We start from the raw sequence: 21,339 nt of genomic DNA, 5'->3' as shown, positions 1-21,339 counted from the left end.
AAAGGTGGCTATGGGGAGATCTTCTCACTCTCCACAACTCCCTGAGAAAATGTTGTAACAAGGTGGGAGTTGGTCTCTTCTCCCAAGTAACAAGCAATAGAACAGACCTTAGAGATGCTCTAATTCAACCTCTCAACTAGACCAACAAGACAAGAGAAAGTGTTAAATTGCACCAGGGGAGGTTTAGTTTGGATATCAGGAAAAATTTCTTCCTCAAAAGGGTTGTCAAGACCTGGAATAGGCTGCCCGTGGAATTGGTGGAGTCCTCACCCCTGAAGAGATTTAAAATGTGTAGATGTGATGCTGAGGGACATGGCTTAGTGGTGACCTGGCAATGCTGGGTTAATGCTTGGGCTTGATGTTCTTAAAGGTCTTTTCCAGCCTAAACAATTCTATGATTCTATGAAGCAGTAGAGAGTGAAATAAGAGCTAGGGTACAATCCTGTCTCTCCCCAAAAGGCTCCACGTAAACACACAAATAGTCTGTACACAGTATGATTTAACACAGTGCTCCCTTGGTAGGTACACAACAGCTCTTGGTAAACAGGCTAAGAATAGGTACAGGGACAGCAAAATGCTCTGGCAAGACACTCCTGAAAAGCAACACTGAGTTTGCAAGAAGCAGTCTTGATACCACTTCTCCTTTAAACAGTTTTAAGAGGAGGAAACTCACTTTGGTTCTTTTTATAATACCTACTCTATTACATTTGTCAAACAGCTGCCACTTTCTGTCCCAGATAGAGCTGCTGCCAGCGATAACCGAAGAGATTGCTGTGCCTGCACATGTATTAGAGATCAGAGATGCATATTCAAACAGACTTGAGATCCATCTGGAGATTGCATGTCACTCCTCCCATGGCAATGGAATTAAAGAGACACAAGTCAGTGCAAAGCCCGGGTCACACTTGTATAAACTACACCAGAAGATGCTCTGGGCCTTGCTGCCTAAGAAATGTTGCCTGAAATGCAAGCTCAGTAAGACAGACATTCAACTGATGTAAAGACATCATCTGTTCCAACATCTGTCTCCTTTGATAAGAAGAAATAATTGCATCACTTGACCTTTCTAATCAAAATCATCATTGTGCCTGCAATGAAAATCCTATCTAGAGAAAGAATAGGTTTGATTCCTGAGGGGTGGGGAGGAAACTACCTTCTGTACAAAAGCCTCATGATGACTGCCAGCTCCAGCTCAATCCTTCTGCCTAACTAACCACTCAAAAGGCTTGGTGATCATCAACACTGTCACAAAATAAAACCAAAGCCAGAAGACCCTGGAGGCAAAAAGGAAAACCCAACCACAAGATTTCTTTGAATCTTTTTAACATTATATTCATTAAAGCATCATTGTTGTAAGAATTTTACTATTAGCATCATCAATAACACTTTGCAGCCGATTTACAGCTGTCTCATGAAGAAAAGCAGCCTCAAACCTTTTATAAGTAAGAGGCATAGTAAGTTTGCCAAATATGACAGAGTCCAACAGCAAAGAGCTTCTGGGCCCACCATCTCCTGCCTGCTCCCACAGAAAGGAACCACAACATAGAATATATGTTCTGCTCTTAGTTAGATCAACAAAATAACAACCATCCAGAACATTTCCTACAAGATTATTACAAGGACAGCTCTTACTTTTCTCCAGGTCCTTGTTTTAGTTCCTGATGCATGGTTGAGAACTTGCAAAGAAAGGCTTACCAGCAGCTAATTGTCAGACACCACAGTAATTAGCGGCAATTTTCCAAGGCATCCATCTCTGGCTGGTTTTGGATAGCTGGCTCCTCCTCAATCCCCACATTAAAATGAAGGTACACAAGGTAGGCGGCAGCTTCTTTTACAAGAACCAAGGCCTTCCCAGGAGAGATGCCAAAGGAAAGCAATACATTACCCAAACAATGCACAGGTTGGGTGTTTTCCTTCCCATTTGCTATGAGACTGCAATCTCTATTAATAATCTAAGAATGATCCTAACCTATTACTTGATGTATTAGGAGATGACAGTGCATTTCTGTGAGTCTATGGGTTCCTGAATCATGTTAACTCTGGCCAGTGGATTATCTCTAAAGGAAAAAAAACAGAATCATACCATCCTGTCTTCTGCTCACCTGCTGGTGGGCAGGTTTTATGTTACTACTCTACTTGTGGCCTGCAGGTCAAGGAAGTGGAGTTTGTTGCGCTACTCCACTTTGATGAGACCCCACCAGAAGAACTATGATCAGGTCTTGAGCCCTCAGAACAAGTAGGACATTAACCTTTTGGAGTAGGTCTAGAGCAGACCACAAAAATAGGACAGAATAGAATAAACCAGGTTGGAAGAGACCTTCAAGATCATCGCGCCCAACCTATCATCCAACACCACCCAACCAACTAAAACATGCAATCAAGCACCCTGTCAAGTCTCCTCCTGAAGACCTCCAGTGATGGCGACTCCATCACCTCCCCGGGCAGCCCATTCCAATGGGCAATTACTCTCTCTGTGTAAAACTTCCTCCTGACCTCCAGCCTGAAACTCCCCTGGTGCAGCCTGAGACTGTGTCCTCTTGTTCTGGTACTGGCTGCCTGGGAGAAGAGACCAACCTCTGCCTGTTTACAACCTCCCTTCAGGTAGTTGTAGAGAGCAATAAGGTCACCCCTGAGTCTCCTCTTCTCCAAGCTAAGCAACCCCAGCTCCCTCAGCCTCTCCTCATAGGGCTTGTGTTCCAAGCCCTTCACCAACTTCGTTGCCCTTCTCTGGACACGCTCCAGCAAGTCAACATCCTTCCTAAACTGAGGGGCCCAGAACTGGACACAGGACTCAAGGTGCGGCCTAACCAGTGCAGTGTAGAGGGGCAGAATGACCTCCCTGCTCCTGCTAGCCACACAGTTCCTGATGCAGGCCAGGATGCCATTGGCCCTCCAGGCTGCCTGGGCACACTGCAGGCTCATGTTCAGCCTACCATCAACCAGCACCCCCAGGTCCCTCTCTGCCTGGCCACTCTCCAGCCACTCTGACCCCAGCCTGTAGCACTGCATGGGGTTGTGGCCAATGTGCAGAACCCGGCACTTGGATGTGTTAAATCTCATGCCATTGGACTCTGCCCATCTGTCCGGCCTGTTGAGGTCCCTCTGCAGAGCCTCTCTACCCTCCAGCAGATCAACTCCTGTCCCCAGCTTGGTGTCATCTGCAAATTTACTGATGATGGACTCAATGCCCTCATCCAGATCATCAATAAAGATGTTAAAGAGCACAGGGCCCAGCACTGATCCCTGGGGGACTCCACTACTGACTGGCCACCAGCTGGATGTGGCACCATTCACCACCACTCTCTGGGCTCGGCCCTCCAGCCAGTTCCTAACCCATCGCAGTGTGCTCCCATCCAAGCCATGGGCTGACAGCTTAGATAGCAGTTTGCTGTGGGGGATGGTGTCAAAGGCCTTGCTGAAGTCCAGGTAGACTACATCCACAGGCCTCCCCACATCCACCAGGCGGGTCACCTGATCATAGAAGGAGATCAGGTTGGTCAGGCAGGACCTGCCCTTCCTAAATCCATGCTGGCTGGGCCTGATCCCTTGGCCATCCTCTAAGTGCTGTGTGATTGCACTCAAGATGACCTGTTCCATGATCTTGCCTGGCACTGAGGTCAGGCTGACAGGCCTATAATTCCCTGGCTCATCCAACCGGCCCTTCTTGTGGATGGGCACAACATTGGCCAGCTTCCAGTCCTCTGGGACATCTCCAGTGTGCCAGGACTGCTGAAAAATGATGGAGAGCGGCTTGGCCAGCTCATCTGCCAGCTCTCTCAGTACCCTAGGATGGATCCCATCTGGTCCCATTTGATCCAGGGGCTGGAACCCCTCTGCTGAGAAGACACACAGAAGGTTAGGATTGTTAAGTATGAAGAAAAGAAGGCTCTAAGAAGACCTTCTTGTGGCCTTTCAGTACTTAAAGGAGGTCTATAAGAAAGATAGGGACAATCTTTTTAGCAGGGTCTGTTTCAAGAGGTGATGGGTTTAAGCTAAAGGATGGGAAATTTAGATTAGATACAAGAAAGAATTTTTTTCATGCTGAGGGTGGTGAGACACTGACCCAGCTCGCCCAGAGAGGTGATAGGTGACAATGTGTGCTTACAGCACAGAAGCAAACCATATCCTGAGCTGCATCCAAAGCAGTGTGGCTAGCAGATCAAGACAGAATTCTGCCCCTCTGCTCCACTCTGCTGAGACCCCACCCACAGTCCTGAGTCTAGCTCTGGAGTCCTCAGCACAGGAGAGACATGGACATTTTGGAGCAAGTCCAGAGGAGGCCATAAAAATAACCAAAGTGCTAGAGCACTTCTCTTACAAGGACAGGCTGAGAGTTGGGATTGTTCAGCCTGGAGAAGAGCGGGCTCCAGGGAGACCTTGCTGTGGCCTTTCAGTACTTAAAAAGGGCCTATAAGAAAGAACAGAAGCACATAATCATTATGGGGTGAGACTCTTCAGCAGAGCCTGTCGTAGTGGGACAAGGGGTGATGGTTGTAAACTGGAAGAGGGGAGATTCAGACTAAAATATCAGGAAGAAATTGCTTTTACTAAGGGTGGTGAGCCCACATTGCCCAGAGAGGAGGCAGATGCCCTATTTCTGGAACCATTTCAGGTCAGGTTGGATGGGACTCTCAGCAACCTTCTCTACTTGAAGATTTTCCTGCTCACTGCAGACGTTTTGGACTAGACGACCTTTAAAGGTCCCTTTCAATATAAACTATTCTATGATCCTATGAAAGGGTTCTGGCCTGTGTTATTTGCAGACCCTTCCAAGTTTCCTTGCAGACACAAAGACTCCCAGTAGCAATTCAGGACTGCTTTGCTTAGACTTTACGGACCCCTTGGAAAAGGGCTCACACTATTGTTCTATGTATTTAGGCTTTGCTCTCAACTCTGAGGTTCCCCATAGATTTGGCAGCTCTTCTTGTCACAAGCTCAAATGCTTTCATGCCAACCTTTTACAGGCATCATCTCCATGTCAGAAGTATCCCACAGCATATACTCAACATCAACACAATCCAGAACACATCATTTCCCACTAAGTGCCTACACAGAGCAGACCTGCAGTATAATTACTTCCTCCTGCCTGTAATAGCAACACTAAAAGGCATGTACAAATTCCATCCTGATGCACTCCTCCATTACAGATGATGTGGAAGCATTTCATCAAGGGAGTCTTTCCCACATTCAGTGACGTGGTTCATTCCATCACATTCAAATCCCGACCCAGAAGGTGGGGTACATACAAAAGCTTATCTTCACATTGAAAATGGAGATGTGTTGATGGGACAACACAATGAAGGGTGCTGATGGTTTCAATTGTGATGCCTTTATGTAAGCAGGACCCAATTTCCACATAAAGTTGCCAAATCTGAATTCATCGTCTGTTTGACTGGAGTTAATAGCACTCAACCTGTCGAGAAGTGTTCCTCAAGGAAGACAACACATGCACAGAACAATTTATTTTCTGCTCCATAGCATTTTGGCTTTTGAATAAATAAAATTCACTTCCAAATGAATTCATAGATGACCAATACACTGGCAGAGATTTGAGATGACTACATAGCCTCACAGTCCTTTCATGTCACACAAACAGCAAAACAGCTCATCCTACAGAGTCAGATGTCAGGACTGGCACTTCAGCACAACAGCTCTCCCACCAAAACAACAGGAATGGAACCAAACCTCAGGCTACCTGCGCTGCCACTACTCCTAAGAAGAAAGTGAGATCAGAAGATACCTACAAGTATTTGGAGTGACAAAAGAAAGCATTTTATGAAACAAGACAGATAAAAGGGTAAGCAGCTGGAAACTACTTCTAAAAGGAAATAAAAACATTACTTGTGCAGTGGGAAAATTATATTAATATTCTGTATTATAAGAACCTTGAGAAGGTTTCATGGGTTAATGCCATGTTCTGCTGCTATTCTCAGGCAGATATTTGCATTAGTAGAGTGACACATTTGCTTAAGTACCTAAATTCATGGGGAAGAGAAGGGCAGGGGATTGGCAGAGGAAGCAGACACCTTCAATTCCAGGCAGGGAGATCCCAACCATTTAAGAAACTGAAAGCTCTGAAACTCATTTAAACAGACACCTTAACAAAAACTCTTTTACACCCAGCAGCAGCTACAGATTACCTCAGTTTGGAATGTCAGTTTTCCCTCTCTCCCTTGACAAACACAGAATAAGTTTCTCCTTACGTTCACAGTATCACAGTATCACTTAGGTTGGAAAGGACCTCGAGGATCATCGAGTCCAACCTATCAACACAGACCCCATGACTAGACCATGGCACCAAGTGCCACATCCAATCTCCCCTTGAACGCCTCCAGGGTCGATGACTCAACCACCTCCCTGGGCAACCGGTTCCAATGCCGAACGACTCGCTCGGTGAAGAACTTCCTCCTCACCTCGAGTCTGAACCTCCCCTGGCGCAGCTTGAGACTGTGTCCCCTTGTTCTGGTGCTGGTTGCCTGGGAGAAGAGGCCAACCCCTTCAGATGGAACATCCTGGGTTCCAGTTTCTGCCCACTGTCCCTTGTCTTGGTACTGGGCACCAATGAAAAGAGTCTGGCTACATCCTTTTGGCCCTCACCCTCTAGATATTGATGAGCATTGAGAAGATCACTTCTCAGCTTTCTCCAGGTTAAACGGCCCCATGTGCCTTGGATTCTCCTCAGAGAGATGCCCTGGTCCCCTTACCATCTTCATAGGCTCTGCTGGAGTCTCTCCAGTAGTTTCTTGTCTCTCTTGAACTAGAGAACCCAGAACTAGACACAATACCCTAGATGTAGTCTAACTAGGGCAGAGTAGAAAGCAAAGAGAACCTCTCTCAACATGGTAGCCACACTCTTCTTAATGGACCTCAGGTCACCTTGGCCTTCTTGGGCATAAGGGGACATTGCTGGCTCATGGGGAACTCATCAACCAGCAGTGCACCCAGGTCATTCTTGGCAGAGCTGCTTACCAGCAAGTCAACTCCTGACTTGTACTGGTGCAGGATGCTATGCCCCTGCAGGTGGGAAATTCTACACTTGCCCTTGTTGAACTTAATGGGGTTCTCCCACACCCAATTTTCCAGGCTGTTCAGGTCTCACTGGATGGCAGCACAGCCTGATTGGGTGTCAGCCACTCCTCTCAGCTTCGTATCATCAGTAAACTTGCTGAGGGTTCACTTTGTCCCTTTATCCAGGTCAATGATGAAGATGTTGAACAAGATGACTCCTGAACACCACTAGCTACAAGCCTCCAACTACACTCAGAACCACTGACCACAAACCTCTGAGCATTGTTCTTCAGCCAGTTTTCTATTCACATCACTGTCCACGCATTTAACCCACTGTGACCATTTGCCGCTGTGCCTTTAAGAAAAGGGACAGTGCTGGGACACTCTGGCTGAATGTTTTGGAATATTAACACAAACAATCAGATATTCTAAACAAATTTCATTGGTAGATTGGTAGAATGCAACTTTTAGTTTTGAGTTCAGTTGGAATTTTCCTCAGTTCGCTCTTTTCCTTCTCCCTTTCCAGCTCGTCTGCTTCTGGGCTCCCTGCCAGAGTGACCTTGAACAGATAAGCATGAGGCCTACTAATACTCTGCTTTATTAATTTCCTGCCTTTTTCTCTCTTTCTAACCCTCTTTGGGAAAAAAGGGGAGAGAAGGGGGTACAGGGGGGGAACCCTCCTCCGGAGGAGGGAATTTCGTTCCTGTATTTTTGTTTTTTTTACTTTGCTGTATATTTCTGTGTATATATTGTGAATACTGTAAATTGTGTACATATCTTGCATTTTCCACATTGCTTGTAAAATATAGCATTTTCCTTGCTCCTCCGGCTGGGCTAGCTGTGGTTTTTCTTCCTCTTTGTGGGGGAGAGGAGGCTAGGCCATCTCTCCAAACCACCACACCCATATTACCTAAGCTTACCTGTAAGGACATGATGGAAGGTGGTCAAAAGCCTTGATGAAGTCAAGGTTATCAACATCCACTGCTCTCCCCTTAGTTGATATTGCAGGATGCTTTAATATTTCTATTGCCTCGTAGAGAATGTCCATGAAATCAAGGCAGAGGCTACAAAATGTCCTTTCAAATCCATCTGTGATAGATTAGTCAGACCTCTAAACTGCTCTTGCTGATAACAGACATCAATTAATTACTAGTAATGATTTTACTGAAACAGGATTTCCATTTGCAGTTCAAAACTGGCTCTACAACTGCCATGTAATGACATCAATTTACCTGGCTGGCCAGCACTCAAGGCTCCCCATGCCCAGGCAGTCCAGGAATTGATTAGCTGTAGGCCATGGAGCTGAGCTGTACATGCTTTTCTGTCTCTATCCTTCCTAACCCCAAACCCTGAAGGACTGAAGGACAAGGTTGCTAGATTTAGAGATGTATGCAATTGCAGAAGGGTGACGAACCTGAGTAACCAGGCTCTGCAAGCCCCCCCAGCAGAGGCCAGTTATCCAAAAAAAAAGCCATGGTTGGAGATGTTACCAGAAGACTGCCTGGTATGGTGCAGCCCTCTGACTATTATCCCTTGATAGTTATGCAGTTAGGGAATGATGATGTTGCAACCAGAACTCCCAGGGCTATCAAAGATGACTTCAGGGCCCTGGGAGATCTGGTTGAGGGATCAGGTGCACAAATAATTTTTTCGTCTACACCCCTAGTTGCAGGAGGGAATACCATAAGGAACAGTTCAGCAGCTGAAGTCAACAAGTGGCTTAGAGGCTGGTGCAGGCAAAAGAATTTTGGGTTTTTCGATCTTGAAAAACTTGCTGCTGCACCAGGCTGGCTGGCAACAGATGGAGCACATCTGTCCCAGAGGAGGGGTAAGATCAGAGTGTACGAGAATGGCCTATCCCTCAAAGGGAAAAAGATTCTAGGGAGGGAATTGGCAGGTCTCATAGATAGGGCTTTAAACTAGTTTCGAAGGGGGAAGGGGCTGAAACCAGTCCCCCCAGGCTGGGGTCTGGGGGTGATAAGCCAGAGCCAGAGGTGAAACCAGCAGCCCAGATGAAGTGCATGTACACTAATGCACGAAGCATGGGCAACAAACAAGAGGAGCTGGAAGCCTTGCTGCAGCAGGAAAGTTATGCTGTAGTTGCCATCACAGAGACGTGGTGGGGTGACTCACATGACTGGAGCGCTGCAACTGACGGCTACAGGCTCTTCAGGAGAGACAGGAAGAAGGGGTGGAGGGGTGGCCCTGTACATCAGGGAGGCACTAGATGCCATTGAGCTGGAGATCAGGGACGATCGGGTTGAGTGCCTGTGGGTGAGAATTAGAGGGAAGGCCAACAGGGCTGACATGCTGATGGGAGTCTGTTATAGACCACCCAACCAGGAGGAAGATGTTGATAAGTCATTCTATAGGCAGCTTAAGGCTGTCTCAAGATCGCCTGACCTTGTTCTCATGGGCAACTTCAACTTGCCTGATATCTGCTGGGATCTTAACATAGCAGAGAGGAGGCAATCTAGGAGGTTCTTAGAATGCATGGAGGACAGCTTCTTATCCCAGGTGCTGCAAGAGCCTACCAGGGGCAAGGCTATGCTTGACCTCCTCTTCACCAATAGGGAAGGGTTGGTGGGTGATGTGGTGGTCGGAGGGTGCTAAGGGGCCAGTGACCATGAGATAATTGAATTCTCATTATTTGGTCAAGCTAAGAGGGGTAGCAAGACCTCCACTCTGGATTTCCGGAGGGCGGACTTCAGGCTACTCAAGGAACTAATTCAGAGGGTTCCTTGGCATAAAGCCCTTAAAAACAAAGGGGTCTTCAAGGAAGAATTGTTGAAGGCTCAGGGACAGGCTGTGCCAATGTGCCGGAAGATGAGCCGCCGGGGCAGACGGCCAGCCTGGATGGTTCATGAACTTTTAATGGAACTGAGGGAAAAAAAGAGGGTGTATCACCTTTGGAAGAGAGGGGAGGCAACCCGTGAAAAATTTAAGGATGTTGTTAGGTCTTGCAGGAAGAAAATTAGGGAGGCAAAAGCGCATTTGGAGCTTAGTCTGGCCTCTGTTGTGAAGGACAACAAAAAGTCCTTCTATAAATACATTAATAGCAAGAGGAAGGGCAGAGACAACCTCCGCTCCTTGGTGGACACGGAGGGGAACGTTGTGATAAGAGATGAGGAAAAGGCAGAGGTACTTAACACCTTCTTTGCCTCAATTTTTACTAGCAGGACAGAACGTCTTCCAGACAGCTGGCCTCCAGAGCTGGCAGAAGGAGCCAAGGAGTAGCATAGTTTTCCACTGTTCCAAAATGGGGTAGTTTGAGATCTACTTAGCCACCTGGATCCCCACAAGTCCATGGGACCAGATGGGATCCATCCTAGGGTGCTGAGGGAGCTGGCAGAGGAGCTGGCCAAGCCACTCTCCATCATTTTTCAGCAGTCCTGGCTCATTGGAGAGGTCCCAGAAGACCAGAAGCTGGCCAATGTTGTGCCCATCCACAAGAAGGGCCGGTTGGATGAGCCAGGGAATTATAGGCCTGTCAGCCTGACCTCAGTGCCAGGCAAGATCATGGAACAGGTCATCTTGAGTGCAATCGCACAGCACTTAGAGGATGGCCAAGGGATCAGGCCTAGCCAGCATGGATTTAGGAAGGGCAGGTCCTGCCTGAACAACCTGATCTCCTTCTACGATCAGGTAACCCAACTGGTGGATGTGGTCTATCTGGACTTCAGCAAGGCCTTTGACACCGTCCCCCATAGCAAACTCCTGGCCAAGCTGTCAGCCCATGGCTTGGATGGGAGCACACTGCATTGGGTTAGGAACTGGCTGGATGGCCGAGCCCAGAGAGTGGTGGTGAATGGTGCCACATCCAGCTGGTGGCCAGTCAGTAGTGGAGTCCCCCAGGGATCAGTGCTGGGCCCTGTGCTCTTTAACATCTTTATTGATGATCTGGATGAGGGCATTGAGTCCATCATCAGTAAATTTGCTGACAACACCAAGCTGGGGGCAGGAGTTGATCTGCTGGAGGGTGGAGAGGCTCTGCAGAGGGACCTCGACAGGCTGGACAGATGGGCAGAGTCCAACGGCATGAGATTTAACACATCCAAGTGCCAGGTTCTGCACATTGGCCACAACAACCCCATGCAGTGCTACAGGCTGGGGTCAGAATGGCTGGAGAGCGGCCAGGCAGAGAGGGACCTGGGGGTACTGGCCGATGGTAGGCTGAACATGAGCCTGCAGTGTGCCCAGGCAGCCAAGAGGGCCAATGGCATCCTGGCCTACATCAAGAACAGTGTGGCCAGCAGGAGCAGGGAGGTCATTCTGCCCCTGTATACTGCACTGGTTAGGCCGCACCTCAAGTACTGTGTCCAGTTCTGGGCCCCTCAGTTTAGGAAGGATGTTGACTTGCTGGAACGAGTCCAGAGAAGGGCAATGAAGTTGGTGAGGGGCTTGGAACACAAGCCCTATGAGGAGAGACTGAGAGAGCTGGGGTTGCTTAGCCTGGAGAGGAGGAGACTCAGGGGTGACCTTATTGCTCTCTACAACTACCTGAAGGGAGGTTGTAGTCAGGAAGGGGTTGGTCTCTTCTCCCAGGCAGCCAGTACCAGTACAAGAGTACACAGTCTCAGGCTGCACCAGGGGAGGTTCAGGTTGGATGTTAGGAAGAAGTTCTATACAGAGAGAGTGACTGCCCATTGGAATGGGCTGCCCGGGGAGGTGGTGGAGTCACCATCATTGGAGGTGTTCAGGAGGAGACTTGGTGGGGTGCTTGGTGCCATGGTTTAGTTGTTTAGGTGGGTTGGGTTGGTTGATGGGTTGGGCGCGATGATCTTGAAGGTCTCTTCCAACCTGGTTTATTTATTATTATTAACCGCACCTTGCTCCAGCTTGCATTCAGGGAGTTGCAGAGTGCCGGAAGGTCTCCCCTCAGCCTCAATTTCTCCAGATTAAACAGCCCCAGTTCCCTCAGCTGCTCGACATACAACTTGTGCTCTAGACCCTTTGCCAGCTTCATTGCTTTTTTATGGACACACTCCTGCACCACAATGTCCTTGGTGTGAGGGTCCCATCTGCCTCAGTGTCAGCATTTTGTTTTCCTTGCTGCCTAACTCGAGGTGTTTGGAGGCATGGAAGGTGTTTGGACGTGAAAGCAAATCTCAGTTCACACCAAACAAGAAAGGCTTGTCTTAAATGTGGATTTCTAATGCTTAGCTTCTAACTTTACCCTGTGGAGCAATATCAAATGTTTTCAACAGTTGTCAGGCATATCAAATGGCCGTCTTGACATACCCGAAGAGTTGAGTGTGGTTGATACCATAAAATGTCTGTTATCTGATGGGTGTGAGGCTGCATCTGGAATATTGTGTCCATTTCTGGGCCACTCAGTTCAAGAAAGACAGGGAACTGCTTGAAACAGTCCAGTGCAGAGAGCCACAAAGATGCTAATGGGAGTGGAACATCACCCTTATGAGGAAAGGAAGAAAAAAATTTTCACTGTGAGGGTAGCAGAGCTCTGGAACAGGTAGCCCAGAGAGAGTCTCCTTCTCTGGGGACATTCAAAACCTGCCTGGATTAATTCCTGTGTGAGCTGCTCTAGCTGATCCTGCTCTGTCAGGAGGAGTTGGACTCAGTGATGTTTTGAGGTCCGTTCCAATCCTGAACATTCTGTAATTCAGTGTTAAGCCCTCTACCCAAGATCACAGTATCGCCAAGGTTGGAAGAGACCTCGAGGATCATCGAGTCCAACCTGTCACCACAGACCTCATGACTAGACCATGGCACCAAGTGCCACATCCAATCCCCTCTTGAACACCTCCAGGGATGGCGACACCACCACCTCCCTGGGCAGCCCATTCCAATGGGCAATCACTCTCTCTGTATAGAACTTCTTCCTAACATCCAACCTAAACCTCCCCTGGTGCAGCCTGAGACTGTGTCCTCTTGTACTGGTACTGGCTGCCTGGGAGAAGAGACCAACCCCTTCCTGACTACAACCACCTTTCCTCTTTCCTCTGCAGAGGGACCGATTTCCTCACCCACCCCCTTCCAACCTAGTTTAAAGCCCTCCTAATGAGCCCTGCCAACTCTAGTGCTAGGACTCTCTTACCCCTTCTAGATAAATGCACCCCATCAGGAGCCAGCAGGTCGGGTGCAGTAAAAGTTGCCCCATGATCAAAGAAACCAAAATTCCGCTGCTGGCACCATCCCCTGAGCCAATTGTTGATGGTGTGGGTTCTCCTGTTCCTCTCAGTGTACACCCCTGCCACTGAGGGAACTGAGCAGAACACCACTTGAGCTCCTGCCCCATCAATCAATTGTCACAGGGCCTTGAATTCTTTTTTAATTGCCCTGGTGCCTTTCTTGTCAATTTCATCACTCCCAGCTTGTACTGCCAGCAGAGGGTAATAGTCAGTGGGCTGGATTAATTTAGGGAGTCTCCTTGCGATGTCCCTAACCCGCGCCCCGGGTAGGGAGCAGACCTCCTTGTAGGATGGGTCGGGACAACATATGGGTCCCTCAGTACCCTCCAGGAGAGAGTCCCCAACAACTATAACCCTCCTCCTTTTCTTTGTGGAGCTGGTCGTTACAGCTGGTGGGGACCGCTTGGCCTCAGGCTCCACTCTGGATGGCTGCTCCTCAGCCCTCTCATCCCCACCACCCTTGGCCTGCAGGGCCTCATCCTTATTATGCAAGGGCAGCGGAGGAGTGGGAGAGGGCCGGGATGGATTTCTCTTGCCACCCCTGGCAGGGACCTGTATCCATCCCTCCCCATTTCCAGGGACCCTTCCCTCAGCAGGGGAGATCTGCAGAGCCTTCTCCCACAAATCTAACTCCCTTTTGCTTTCCCTTATTGACCTCAGCCTAGACACCTCCTCTTTCAGGTTGGCCACTTCATCCTTCAGCTCTGCCACCAGACTGAGGAGAAAGTTCACCTGGTCACACCTGACACAGGTGTTCTCTCCTCCCCCCTCTATTCCAAGTGCCAGGCTGAAGTACTCTCTGCAGCTGGGAGCCTGGACTCCATCATGCTGATGAAGCAACTCTGTCTGGGTAGATGCTGTTTTTCTACCCTTTCGTCCAAGTGACTACCATAGTTCAAAGTTTGGTTGGTTTTTGGTTGTGGTTTGGTTTTTTTTGTTTGGTGTTTTTTGTTTTTTTATGCAACCAGCAGAAAGGCTCCCAAACCAAAATGGCGCCGCACGCACAGCCCGGGTGGGATTTAAACCTCCCGCAGCTGACGCACGATCCTGCTGGACACTCCCTACCAGGAGTCCTCCCGACCCGTGAAACCCCAAAAGGAAGGGAAAAAGCCAAGCAGAAACTCACAATTCAAGCGTAGCGGTCCCGAGCACCAGGTCCGATCAGCTCCCGAATCAAAATGGACATCCCCTGGTGCAACTTGAAGTCATTTTCTCCTATCACTTTTTACTAAGGAAAAGAGATCAACACCCACCTCACTGCAACCTCCTTTCAGGGAATTGCAAAGAGCAAAAAGAACTCCCCTCAGCCTATTTTTCTCCAGGTTAATCAATCCCAGGTCCCTCTGTGAGCTGCTCCTCACAAGATTTGTGCTCTGGACCCTTCACCAGCTTCGTTCCCCTTCTCTGAACCTGTTTCAGCCTCTCAATGTCCTTCTTGGAATGAGTGGCCTAAAACTGAACAGGTGTGGCCTCACCAGTGCTGAGTACAGGACAATCACTTCCCTGGTCCTGCTGGTTACACTATTCCTGATCCAAGCCAGGATGCTGTTGGTCTTCTTAGCCACCTGGGCACATGCTGGCTCATCTTCAGATAGCTGTTGACTGGCACCCCCAGCTCCTTCTCCACCACACAGCTTTCCAGACATTCTTCTCCAAGACTGCAGTATGGCAGGGGGTTGTTGTTACACATGTGCAGGACCCAACACTTGGCCCTCTTGAACCTCATCCCACTGACCTCATTGCATTAATTCAGCCTGCAAAGGTCCCTCTGTAGAGCCTTCCTACCCTCCAGCAGGCCAACACTCTCTCCCAGCTTAGTGTCATCTGCAGGTTTACTGAGGGACCCCTCGATCAGCTCATTGGTATCAATAGTCTCATCCATACCATTGATAATGTCACGTATCTAAATATGCCTATGAGTATCACTTGCCTTTTTTGTGAGGAAGCAAACAAACACCCCACCTGTTTTGCTTCTTAGGTGGTTAAAACATAGGAAACCCAGTCTGGGTTGAATTATTTTGTTACAGTAACAGCAAAAGTTCAATCCTAGGTTAAAACCCAAAAGGTAGGTGCTACTCAGACTGCTCCTGCCCAAAAAGAAGCGTTTAGCACAGTTCAGAAGCAGAGACCTGAGAAAGCAAGCACTCGGATAACCTATCCGCTCCAAGGAGAAGTGATTCAGTGACTAAGGGGTTCCTTCTAATACAGGGGTTTTGTGGGGCTTCCAAACCAACACTGGACTACGAGCCAATTTACAATCAGCTGCTGTGATCTTGGCTTCAAACAGCTAGCATATGTGGTTAGCTGCATTTCCCACCTCAGTGAAATCACTATTGTGAGCAGGGGGAGAAATGGCACAGGAAACCAGGTGAGACAACTGGGACAGATGACAGGCATGAAACAACGAGAAAACTTTGGCATCAGAGACCGGAAGGAAAAAAGAACAAATACGCACAGCCAGAAGGAAGGCGACAAACTCCAAAATGTCAAGATGATGGCATTGTGGCATTTCAAGACAGAATAGTCATGGAAAGTAGACTCAAGATGGGCTCTGGCTCCACATAAGAAAGCAAGCCCTGGGACTACATCAACATTCACCTCCTTGGCTGAACAGTACCAGAGCCCCATGTTACAAATATCCAACAGTAGATGATGATCTTCCCCATCCCATCTTAACAGCACACAAACAGCCCTCTGATTTTTGCCATATATCACTTAGAAACATTCTAAGTGAAGACAATTCAACAATCATATTCTTCTTGTTTTGTGTATTTGCTGCTTTTGCTCTGTTTTGACATCTGCCAAAATCCATCTTCATGTGCAAACAAACACAAAAGCTAGCAGTCTCCACTTGAAATTCTAGAGAATTTCAGTAAAAACATTTTGGACCTCCCTTCTGCAACAAGACAGCAAGAAGTTCAAGAACTGTCTGTACCACCGCTGAGCTGCCAGAAGAATCTGATTGTACTGTGCTCAAATGAAGAGCCCCAGCTCCAGAATCACTTAATACCGAGCTGAACTGATGCAAATTTCTGTTTCTGGAATGTAAAACTGAAAGAAGAGGCATCCCAATGTCGTGACTCAAGACTGATAAAGCTACATACAATGATGGGGCTCTCAGATGACACATGAAGCAAAGCGAATTGTCAGTGGGAGAACACTTCTCTCTCTTTATCATCATATAATCAGTGGTTCATTTCTGATGCTACTTGTGCATAGAAGCTAGCTTAAGATTACTCATTATTTGCTATAACCCAATGCGACCGTTTGAGGCTGTGCCTTTAAGAAAGGGACAGTGCTGGAACACTGTGGCTGAATGTTTTGGAATAATAACAAAAATCAGATATTCTAAACGAATTTCATTGGTAGATTGGCAGAATGCAACTTTAAGTTTTAGTGCAGTTGGAATTTTTGTCAGTTTCTCTCTGCCCTGTTTTTTCCAGCCTGTCTGCTTCTGAGCAGCCAGAGTTTTACCTTGGATACCAGATAAGCACTAATCCTGCATGTGCTTTGAGGCCTAACAAAATTTCATCCTTATTAATTACTTTTTCTCTCTCTCTCGCCCTTTTTGGGAAAAAAAGGAGGTAGGGGGAGAGAGGGGGGTACAGAGGGGGAACCTTCCTCTGTCCGGAGGAGGGAGTTTTGTTCCTGTATTTTGCTTTGCTGGATATTTCTGTATATATATTGTAAATACTGTATATTGTGTATATATATAACCTGCATTTCATTTTTGCTTGTAAATATAGCATTCCTTTTGCTTCTCCGACTGAGTTAGCTGTGGGTTGTTTTTCCTTTTATGTGGGGGAGGGAGAGCTAGGCCTTCTCTCAAGCCTCTACACCCAACAACACAGAAAACACACCGTGCACTCCAAGAACCTTGCCACTTCACATCTAACAAAAACACTGATCAGAATACATTGGTAACATCTGCTTTAGACTTTAACATCTCACATATATCGGTTTCTCTGTGAAAACAGAAATATCTGTAAGCTGCATGTGACATCCCTTTCAGGAAACAAAGTGATTTTATCTTCTTTATACAGAAGTTAGACTTACAACACAGAAACCCAGAAATTTTAATGCCAAGCTGTTGTATTGGGGTAACAACACAGACTATTTATCAGGCACACACACAAACAACATGTCTGAATGTTAATACACACAGCCACAGAACAGTACATCTAGAATGCTTCTCAATATCTCTGTGATCCCGTAACACCATTTTAACTATTTCCTTCTCCTCCAGGCTCCAAATTGTTCAGGCTTGCACCAGCATAATGGGATGTTAGGCAGTCAGCACCAATGTATTAGAATCTACACCGGTAAAAAGTTTTGAGTGAGGTATGATCCTTTATGTTTTTGAGCAAGAAGAGACCTCATGTGGGGAAAACAAACAAAAAACACCACCACCAACAAAACTACAAAGATTAACCTTAGCTTCAGCAAACAATTCACAGGAGCACAATATGAATGTATCAGAAACGCTGAGAAGCCCAGAAAGATAACAGCCTTGTCATCTCTGTCCTCACTATTTCACGAGGCGACACCCCAGGTAGAGCAACAGGGAGCAGGCATTTGTCGGGAGGAACTCTGTCAAGTTTCCAAGACACGGAACTACCCTGCGAAATGGCAATAAGCACCCACGGTTTTGGTGACCATCAACGCCAGACCAGGCGCTAGGCCTCAAGCCCCCACACCAAAACATGCCTCAGAGCGGGAGGCATAGGTCTGCCCCAGCCATGGAGAAAGCAACGCCCCCCCCCCCCCCCCCCCCCCCCCCCAAGTGCAGGAGATGGGATGAGGGGGTCTCGGGCCCATTTCCTTGCAGAGTTAGTTAAAAGAGAAGAGAGAGCGGGGCACAGGCAAGAGGGAGAGCAGGGGGCAGGTTGTAAGGCTGGAGCCCATCAGCAGCCTAGGAGCCGTCGCAACGCTCCCGCCATGCGGGGACTCCCGCCTTTGGGGATGCCCGCCTCCCCGCAGCATCCCTCAAGCTGTGAGGGCCCCCCACTCCCTGTGCCCTCAGCCTTGATGATACCCCCAGCCGTGTACCCGCGCCCCCCACCCACAGACTGCCTCTCAGGGACACCCCAGCCAGGCCTTCCCACTCCCCGCCTCAGAGGGTTTCCTCCGGACTGTACCACTCCCGCCACTCACCCGGCCCCCCGGGCTCCCCCAGGGGTGATGGCAGGGAGGTGTGTGCAACCGCGGTGAGTCGTTTCCCCCCACCTCCGCACGTGGTACGGTCCACCCTACCTCTTGGCGCCCCCACTTCACCCTCCTAGCGGAGCCGCGGTCCCGGCGCCCGCTACACCGCCCTCCGCGAGTGGCTGGGGGGGGGGGAGCTATAGCCGCTGTCTTATCTTCCCCCTCCGTCCGTCCTCCCGTCCTCCCCTGCTCCCCCTTCCCCCCCTCCTCCCTCACGTCTCTCTCACGTCTTCGGCCATTTCCGACCGAACCGGCGGAAGTTGCCGAAGTAGTGGCGGAACTTAACGACTTCACCGAAGGGTGGGCGGAGACACCCGAACTGGCAGCGGAGCTATCCGAAGGGCTGAGGGGGCGGCGAGCAGAAACGCGGAGGAGGAGACTGAGGACTCTGGAATCTGCCGAGGATAGCGGAAGCCCCCCAGCTCTCCGCCGATTCCAGCGCGGAGAGAAACAGCCCAGCGTTGGCAAGGGCTCAACCACCTGCCTTCCCTCGGTTCTGAAGAGGGGAGCTGGGAAGCAAATGGGAGGACTGTCCCTTTAAATGGCGGGGGACACGAAGCAACAGCTCCTCCCCTTTCGAAAGCCTGTCCAACCGTCTCTGCGCGTGCGCACTACGCTGCGGCGCTTTTCCCGCCTAAAGACAGGCACGCGCTCTGCTGTGCGTCTCGTCCAGTCGCTTCCCTGAGGCCCCGTTATGAACAGCCACCCTCTCCTCAGTGCCTGATGCTGCTTCACACGGGCAGTCACGTCAAACTGTTCAACCACTCAGCCATGCCTTTGTCCAGCTGTCTCCCAAAATCCCTGCAAAGCTGGAGCTGAACTTGGAGCTCTGCCACATCTCACCCACCTCGGTTAAACTGCTGCAGTGACTGCAAAGGTTGCCACATGCCTCAGGCAAAAGGGGTTATGAAAACAATTGTACTGCAGGAAGCTATCCTGAAGATACAAAGATCCTGACTGCAGAGCCTGCTTACAGGTACTAAAATACAGTTTTGGTGTCCCCCCCTCCCCCCAAACAAAAAGATGCAGACAGGCAGGAAATTGTGATCAGAGGACTGGAAGACCTGGCATATGAGGAAAGGCTGAGAGCTCTGGGTTTGTTCAGCCTTGAGAAGAGAAGGCTTAGGGGAACCTTATTAGCATATACCTGTGCATAAAGGGTATCATGGTAGCTACCAGGATGATGGAGACTCCCTTTTTACAAGAAGTCATGTGGAAAAGACAAGTGAACGTGGGTACAAGTTACCTTCTGGGGAGATTCCAGTTGGAATTTTTCACAATGAGAACAGTTGGCATAATTTCCCAAGAGAAGTAGTGGCTTCCCCTACATTTGTCAGTTTTAAGGCTCAACTAGACAGGCTGCTGGACCATTTTGTTTATTAAACTACACTCTCACCCACAAAGGTTGTACCAGATGATCCTTGGGGCCCCTCCCAACCGGGCATGCTGTGATTTTGTTACAAAATTGCATCAAGATACAACCTGGAAGGTTTGCATTAGCAGTACAAACAATCACTTATTCTGGATGAAGTACTTCTAAATACTAGAGAGGTGTTGCCATTTCTCATTAAATGTTAAGTCAAAACAGCTATGTAAAACTGAGGTTTATAAGCACTAAACATACTATGCAACAGATGGGGATTGAAGCAAAAGGAAAAAATAAACCACAATGAGGAAATAAAGGGGGTGGGGGGGAAGAACAGAGAGGTAATCATGGCAGCATCTTTGCACAACAAAGCCAAATCACAGAATCATAATCATAGAATTACAAAATAGATTGGGTTGGAAGGGAGCTTAAGGATCATCTAGTCCAATCACCTGCAGTCATCAGGGATATCTTCAACTAGAGCAGGTTGCTCAGACCCCCTATACAACCTGACTTTGGACACTTCCAGGGATGGGACATCCACAGCCTCCCTAGGCAATCTCTTTCAGTGTCTCACCACCCCACAGTAAAGAACTTCTTCCTTGTAGCTAATCCTAAATCTGCACTTTTTTCAATTTGAAGCCATCACCTCTTGTCCTGTCATTACATGCCCTTGTACAAAGTCTCTAACTTTCTTGTGGGTCCCCTGTAGCTAATGGAAGGCTGCTGTAAGGTCTCCCTAGAGCCTTCTCATGTCCAGGCTGAACAGTCTCAATTCTGAGCCTGTCCTTACACAAGAGGTGCTTCAGCCTTCTGATCATCTTTGTGGTCCTCCTCTGAATTCTTTCCAACAGGTCCATGTCTTCTTACGCTGGGTGCCCCAAGGCTGAATGCAGTACTCCAGGTAGAGTCTCACAAGAGAATAGAATAGAATAGAATAGAATAGAATAGAATAGAATAGAATAGAATAGAATAGAATAGAATAGAATAGAATAAACCAGGTTGGAAGAGACCTTCAAGATCATCGCGTCCAACCTATCACCCAACACCGCCTAATCAACTAACCCATGTAACCAAGCACCCTGTCAAGTCTCCTCCTGAACACCTCCAGTGATGGCGACTCCACCACCTCCCCGGGCAGTCCATTCCAATGGGCAATCACTCTCTCTGTGTAAAACTTCCTCCTGACCTCCAGCCTGAACTTCCCCTGGCGCAGCCTGAGACTGTGTCCTCTTGTTCTGGTGCTGGCTGCCTGGGAGAAGAGACCAACCTCTGCCTGTTTACAACCCCCCTTCAGGTAGTTGTAGAGAGCAATAAGGTCACCCCTGAGTCTCCTCCTCTCCAGGCTGAGCAACCCCAGCTCCCTCAGTCTCTCCTCATAGGGCTTGTGTTCCAAGCCCCTCACTAACTTCGTTGCCCTTCTCTGGACTCGTTCCAGCAAGTCAACATCCTTCCTAAACTGAGGGGCCCAGAACTGGACACAGTACTTGAGGTGCGGCCTAACCAGTGCAGTGTACAGGGGCAGAATGACCTCCCTGCTCCTGCTGGCCACACTATTCTTAATGCAGGCCAGGATGCCATTGGCCCTCCTGGCCACCTGGGCACACT

General features: G+C 48.6%; 1 protein-coding gene across 6 annotated transcripts in view; it reads right to left on the bottom strand.

Annotated features, from left to right (window-relative positions):
- The window catches only part of EXTL3 (exostosin like glycosyltransferase 3), a 370,010-nt gene that overhangs the window by 305,066 nt on the left and 43,605 nt on the right, over positions 1 to 21,339 (bottom strand). For 4 of the 6 annotated variants that reach the window (XM_068143181.1, XM_068143183.1, XM_068143179.1 and 1 more), the window contains exon 1: positions 18,315 to 18,607. The exons of 1 other annotated variant lie outside the window; for it this stretch is intronic. The gene's annotated coding sequence lies outside the window, so the exon portion shown is untranslated. Of the gene's footprint in view, positions 1 to 18,314; positions 18,608 to 21,339 lie in introns of those variants that run through there. One more of the 6 variants, XM_068143182.1, reaches the window with a different exon arrangement.

The sequence above is a fragment of the Melanerpes formicivorus genome, unplaced genomic scaffold, assembly GCF_026170545.1.
Source record: "Melanerpes formicivorus ecotype bairdi unplaced genomic scaffold, bMelFor1.0.p_v2 SCAF_9, whole genome shotgun sequence".
Taxonomy (NCBI): domain Eukaryota; kingdom Metazoa; phylum Chordata; class Aves; order Piciformes; family Picidae; genus Melanerpes; species Melanerpes formicivorus.
This window is presented reverse-complemented; position numbering and strand designations above follow the sequence as displayed.